This window comes from Melospiza melodia, chromosome 8, assembly GCF_035770615.1.
Source record: "Melospiza melodia melodia isolate bMelMel2 chromosome 8, bMelMel2.pri, whole genome shotgun sequence".
Taxonomy (NCBI): Eukaryota; Metazoa; Chordata; class Aves; order Passeriformes; family Passerellidae; genus Melospiza; species Melospiza melodia.
Genome location: NC_086201.1, coordinates 26,065,350 through 26,071,565, shown reverse-complemented (window position 1 = coordinate 26,071,565; position 6,216 = coordinate 26,065,350). Strand labels below are relative to the sequence as shown.

At 47.6% G+C, this 6,216-nt stretch overlaps 1 protein-coding gene across 4 annotated transcripts in view; it reads left to right on the top strand.

Annotated features, from left to right (window-relative positions):
• The first annotated feature begins 275 nt into the window (after window positions 1-275).
• PLEKHM3 (pleckstrin homology domain containing M3) overlaps window positions 276-6,216 on the top strand; it is a 115,323-nt gene continuing 109,382 nt past the window's right edge. For all 4 annotated transcript variants that reach the window (XM_063162357.1, XM_063162361.1, XM_063162359.1 and 1 more), the window contains exon 1: window positions 276-344. The gene's annotated coding sequence lies outside the window, so the exon portion shown is untranslated. The remainder of the gene's footprint in view (window positions 345-6,216) is intronic.

Below are 6,216 nucleotides of genomic sequence, written 5' to 3'. Positions count from 1 at the left end.
TGCGTTTCCCATCTCTCCTGAAGCCAAGTGCCAGCTCCCTGAGAACCTCGGCTCCTTTAAACTCGGAAAGGTGCGGCTTTACCCTGGGTGTTTATACAGGAAATCTGTGGTTTTCCTAGTGCCGTGTTTTAAGGGAAGTGAGACTGGCGGGTTGCCGGGACGGGCGGCGGCCGATGGGCGCTCCGCGGGCGCGGCGCTGGCGGCGGCAGGAACCTTGGTGCGCGGAGCCGTTTCCCGCGGCGGCCGGGACGGCTTTGCGGCAGGACGCGGCGGCGGGAGGGGCGGCCGGGCAGGGCCAGTGCGGGCCCCTCCCGGAGCGCGGGCACGGCGCGGCCCGGCCGCAGGTAAATAAACAAACCCTCCCTTCGGGCCGCGGGCGGGGCGGGGCCCCCGGGGGCTGCGAGGCTCCCCGGCCCCTCCGGGCGGGCGGCCGCGCCGGGCTTCCCGCAGCCTTGGCCGCGCTGCCTGCCCGCCCGAGCGTGCGGGGCTGTGTGCGAGGGCCCGGGCGCGGCCGCGTTCGCATTTCTAGCACAAACACGGCCGTGGTCATGTGCTCGTCTGGAAGGACATGTTCCCTTCTGCATTAAAAGGCCCCCTGCTTTCGTTTTCCCCACCCGGCTCACGGTCTCATCAGGAATTTGGGTGCTCCTCGGGTCAGACTCCAGTATGTGTGGGCACAGGGTGCTGACATCCCTCTCTATTTCAGTGGCCCCGAGTGTGACATAATGCCGCGGTCTTTCCTTGCACTAAAATTGCTTCTTTAAAGGAGCAGGCACCCAGACACAGCCAGCGGAGTTACACCTTGTGGGATCAAACAGGCCTGACAGGAGTCTGTGTTATGTGGGAATGAAGGTGTGCTAGCTAGAGTGGCAGCAGGAATGCTGGGGTCACTGCCAGCCTGAGGTGAGGGAAGAGACTCGGGTGTACGTTTGTGTAGGGCATCATGGCTTGCTCCTGATCTGTTGTGCAAATATGCACAAATGATCCTCATCCTGCAAAGCTGTACAGACAATTCTCACTTTCAGCGCTGCATACCCTGCTAACTGGCTACAAAAAGTCTCAGTAAGAGTAAGAAAGCGTTGGAATCTTAGTTGGTCTAGTGCCCATGCACTTTAAGCAACAGTAATTTTCACCTTGCCACTTTTATGTCTTATTTATTCAAAATTATTGAATTCATTTAGCGACTTAAATCAGAAATCTGATGTGAAGCAGAGTACGGTGGAATGAAAGTTCTTATAAGTCTGTAGTAGCTAGATACATAGTTCCTGCAGGACCTGATCAGACTGAAGCAAGTTATTGTTACCATTTCAGTATCTTCAGATGCCTTGAGGTTTCTACAGGGCTTCTGCTAAGATTTTCAGTAATGAAGATGTAGTTCAGTTTGGAGAAGAGCAAGCACTTATGCTGGGTAGTCGCACAGCTCTGTAGTGGTGCCAGTGGTTACAGCCATCCCTCAGGGCTGGCTGCTGTGGCCTGAGCATTTGGGTTGCTGTGGTAGGTTGCTGAACTTCAGCATCATTTGGATCAGTGCTTCTTCTCCTGCCAATTTAGGTGACAAAGCACTGTGGTCCTGGCTGTTTGAAAAACAAGAGAAGAGCTTAGTTTGAGGTGAGAAAAGAGGCTCTGATTAAGTGCTGTATTTCCCTCAATGTCAGCATGCAACTGCCAACAGTTACAGGAAATCCAGGTCTCACTGTAGAATGGTTTGTCCTGTCCCAGCTGATTCTTTGGGTGCTACAGCTGGAGAGAGGAGTTAGCTCCAGCTGCAGGTCAGGGCACCTCAGAAAGCTGTGCAGTACAGATTTGGATGTCAAGCGTGTTTCCTTACAGCTGTGCCGGGATCTCAGGGAAGAAATGGTCTTCTGTGTCCTTGTGGGAGATGGTGTGTTTATGATCTTCTTTTGGGCCTCTGGGGCAATGCAAGATGTTATTCCCAGCTATGTTTTTTACTTCTGTTCACAGCTCAACAAGGGCAAATTGAAAATGTCTTAATTTCTGAACTTAAAAAAAACAGTCAAGCATTTAAGGACTGACTGTCTTTCCTCTTCAGCCTAGTCCTAGAAAATGTGGAGTGAGGAGATACCTGCAAAATTTCAGTTTGCATTAAGTAGAAATGTTTATTTTTTTTTAAAGAAAAGTGTTATTTCACCTGACATATACAAAGTTGCTCCACATCCTATCAGGAGCCAAGCTGCACCATAGAGGCAGATACAATTAGAAGTGTTAGACTGAGTCACGTTTGTTGTTTCCTGCTTGTCTAGTTCAATCACGTTTCCTAGTTGTATCACCCCTCTTGGATACCCCGTTTCCTGACAATTTCTGTATCTGTGCTGAATTCAGGAGGTGACAGGGTGTTTTGTGGTGTCTGTGTGCCTGGCAGAACAGGCAGTGTTCTTGTACACAGGGACAGCATGTAAATCTGTTTGGGACCACAGATCCACATCTAGGGCCAAATCACTGCACTGCTGTGTTCTTTTTGTCCCTGTGGATTTTGCAGGGTCAGGCAGGCAGCTTGCGGAGGGGGTGGTCTGGGCTTCAGTCGGATGTGACCCAAGAAAGTGCCCACGTGCTGATGGGTTTGGCTGGCTGCAGCCTGGGCTGTGTGTCACCACCAGCTGCTCCCCTGTGGCCAGTCTGCTTGGCTTTTTGTTCCCTCCCTTGTTAGAGTCCTTTATCCTTCATCCCAGCCCAGCTGCTGAGGATTTTAGTGGTTATTCATCCCCAGGAAGTGACACAGCCCTTCATTACTTGGTGGTGCTCCCCAGCCAGGATGGATGTGTGTCATTTGCTGCAAGGCAAACGAGTGAGTGATAAAGATCTTGGGAGAGCTGTCCAGCAGTCAGTTTCAGGAAAAGAAATCCTTCTGCTGGTCTGTCTTCCTCCACTCCTGGGTGCTCCTCAGCCCTGGCCCCAGTTAGTTCTGGTGCAGACTGTTGTGCTCTTTGCAGCTTAGTATTTCTTGGGTTTTGATGAGTGTTCCCAAATGACAGTTAAAATTAAAGATAACGTATGCTGTAAGCACTGTTTATTGTGCATTGCTGTGTGCTCATTGCTGGGTGAGCTGTTCTGGAGCTGTGCTGTGTTGGTTCTCCACACAGGGAGGATGCCTGGGGAGCTTCCTTGTTAAAGGGTGAGATCAGCATCTGGGGAAAATCTGTGCTGCACAGAGCCAGACTCACGTGTCCTTGCTAAGGGTCTGTTTCCCTTCACAGAACGTGGCACTCTTCTTCCGACCTGATTTCACTTCTTTCTTCAGTTCAAATGTTTGCAGTTTTTTTTGTTTTGTTTTCTGTAGAGTAGAAGAGATCACGGCTTCTTTTAGCTTGACTGTAATTAGGCCCCAGGTTAATTGCAGCTGTTCCTGCTGTTTGCTGCTCACTGGGTCTAGCAGACAGGATGTGGGAGCTCTTCTTCATTGATAAATGTTGGCAGTTAATTTCATCCTTAAGGATAATGAGACTGGCAAACAGGTGGGTTTGCAACATGCAAATGGTTAAGTTTACATTCAGCTACCCTCTGTTGACTCAATAGCCAAGCATTCCTGGCCAGGGTGTCTCTTTCTGCAGTTTTTGTGAGCTTTTCCTGAGTACTGCCAGTTACATTGCGCAGGAATATCAGTCAAAAGATATTTCTGTGAGACATTTTAAAGTTGGGATATTCTAAAAAATTCAAGTAATGCATTTCTCAGTTTGTCTGTTGGGGAAAGAGGCCTCTAGGGAGAGGCTTTAAAAATGTGATCTAAAGGCAATTGCCCAGGTGATGTTGAACCAAACTTTGGCTGTTATATGGCAACCTTTTGAAATTGTGGTTCCCTGTATATGAAAAGTTTCTTGTTTTCTCTCTTTGTGAAGCACTGTAAGTTTCCTCCAGTCATTGAAATGGTGAATCTAACAAGCTTGTCTCACTTGCGCTGTCTCACTTGATGTACATGGCAGTACATCATCTGGGGTTGGGTTTAGGAATCACATGGGAAAAGGCTTGCCTTGTGCTACAGGAGCAAAATACATCCAGGATCCAAGGGAATGTGATGGTTTGCACAGGGACAGTGTCCCAGCTGATGCTCACTCTCTGTAGTTGTCCCTTGTGAAATTGTTCCTCCTTATCAGTTGCCTCTCCAGGATGGGTGTGACAGACAAGCAGGAGTGCAGCCTTCAGCTGCTGCTCAGAGAGCTGGTCACTGCCCTGCCTGGGGCTCACAACCACCAGAGGGGAAGTGTCTGGAACCAGGACTCTTCAGCTCCCTGTGCAAGCACTTTGTGCCAGTGATGTGCAGAACTGCATAGGCAGTGTGTATGTGTGATAGTCACCTGTGCATCCTTGCTCTCTCTTCTGTCCACTCAGGTCTGCCCACCTCACAAATGCAGCTCAGCTTCTTAACTATTAGGTAGCTCCTAAGTCATCAGCTTCATAGCTTCTTTCAGGGATTCTGCCCAGCAGAGCCTGCTTTTCAAGGACTAGCATTGACCTAAGTGTGCCCTGTTTAGATTCAGGGCAATACTTGCCTGATGTGAGCTACAGAGCAGGTCAGAAATCCTTGAAGCCGCAAAACCTGTAGGTTGTGATTGTTTGAAGTACCACTGGAAGACATTGAGGTTGCTCAGACTGACAGGTGGAAAAGCTCAGTAGGTATTTAGCTGTGCCACCCCAGTGGATTGCATTCAGAGACACTGCATCAGCCTCTTCTTCAGATGTGTTCAGACCAGATTTGTGTGAACAACACATAGGCCATGAACTGGATTGTAGTGGTCCAGGCCTACATCATAACAGAAATAAAAGTCCCTAGGCTGCTTGAATTTCCTCTGCTACCCAGCTGTTACCCAGCTGAAAGAACCTCTCTTTGTTTTCCTTCTTGGCCTTGGAGTTTCAGCCCACAGTTGTAATGTAGTGTGAGAAGAGCAGAGCTGGTTCCTACAGAAGGTTCCAGTGTGTTGGGAAGGGGATAGGGCAAGCTCCCAGTGCCTGCTGTCTATTTGCATACAGGTAGCTTGTAGAACTCCTCTTATGCTCTTGAGATAAAATTCTCAGAAACCCTGATCTTTGCTAGGAATCTGAGCTCAAGAGTCATTAAGAATCAATGAGACTTGAGGGACTTTTATATTACCTGTCTTTGGCTACCTTTTACTGACTGGGAGCTCCTGTAGTTTATGCATTTCCTTATGAACATCATTGATAGTTCCTTTCTGATTCTCTCTCCAAATACCAGAGAAAAGGGGAAGTCTATTTATCTATTGTGTATCACTTGTTGTGTTAAGCATCTCTATTATCTGGAAGAGAAGTAGGAAGTTCTCTGAGCACCAAAACCAACAAGATTGCTTATCAAGTTGTGTGAAGTCTCCTATTGTTCCTTTCTGCTTTTCCCCTCTGCTTCACAGCATTTTCTGTGCTTTTTAAATTTTGCCATGCAATGCTTGGGTATTTTCCATAACCCACGAGGATCCAGAAAATGCATCAGGAAGTGAAATGGTCTCTTCCAGTGTATGTTCCTTGGCATTTGTCATTCGTGACTTTTCTCTGTGTCAGACTGTGCTGTCACTCAAGTTAAGTCCATGTGGCTTCTCCAAGGGAGGTAATCTTTAGTAAATTGAACTTCAGTGTCTCATATGCTCTGACCAGTAATCCTTGCTGTTTACCTCAGCCATGTGAGTGATGGGGCCACTACAAACTTGTGATAGTAAAGACTTCTTGTGTTGTAAGTGCACATTAATTATCTGACTGCTGCATGTTCATGCTGGGCAGAGATACAGAAAACTGTTTTTCAGCTGCTGTGTCCAGCAGTTTTTGCTGAGTACAATGCAGCATGTTCCTTCATCCTTTTTTCACTAAGACCAGTTCCCAGGGACCTGGATGAGCACAAATCCAAGCTTATGGTTGTCCATAGCTTCATCAATCTATAATAGTTTGGGCTGATGGTTCATTCTTTCTCTCATATTCACTGCCTTAGACTGGATGTCTTTGGAAAATTTAAGGCATTTCAAGAAACAATACATAAAGCAATACATTTTATAGTAACTTAAAAGGAGCTTAACTTATTCTATTGTTAGCCTTTTTTTTTACCCTTCCCATGAAGGAAGTGATTTTCACTGCTTCCCTCCTGGAGGAGATTGTGATGAAGCTGTTTACTGCCGTGTCAGAGTTTCCTTTCATTTGGCACCAAATCCATGCAGACATCTCAATTAAATTTTTGTTGAGTGCTGCTGTCAGAAAGTGCCTAATTGC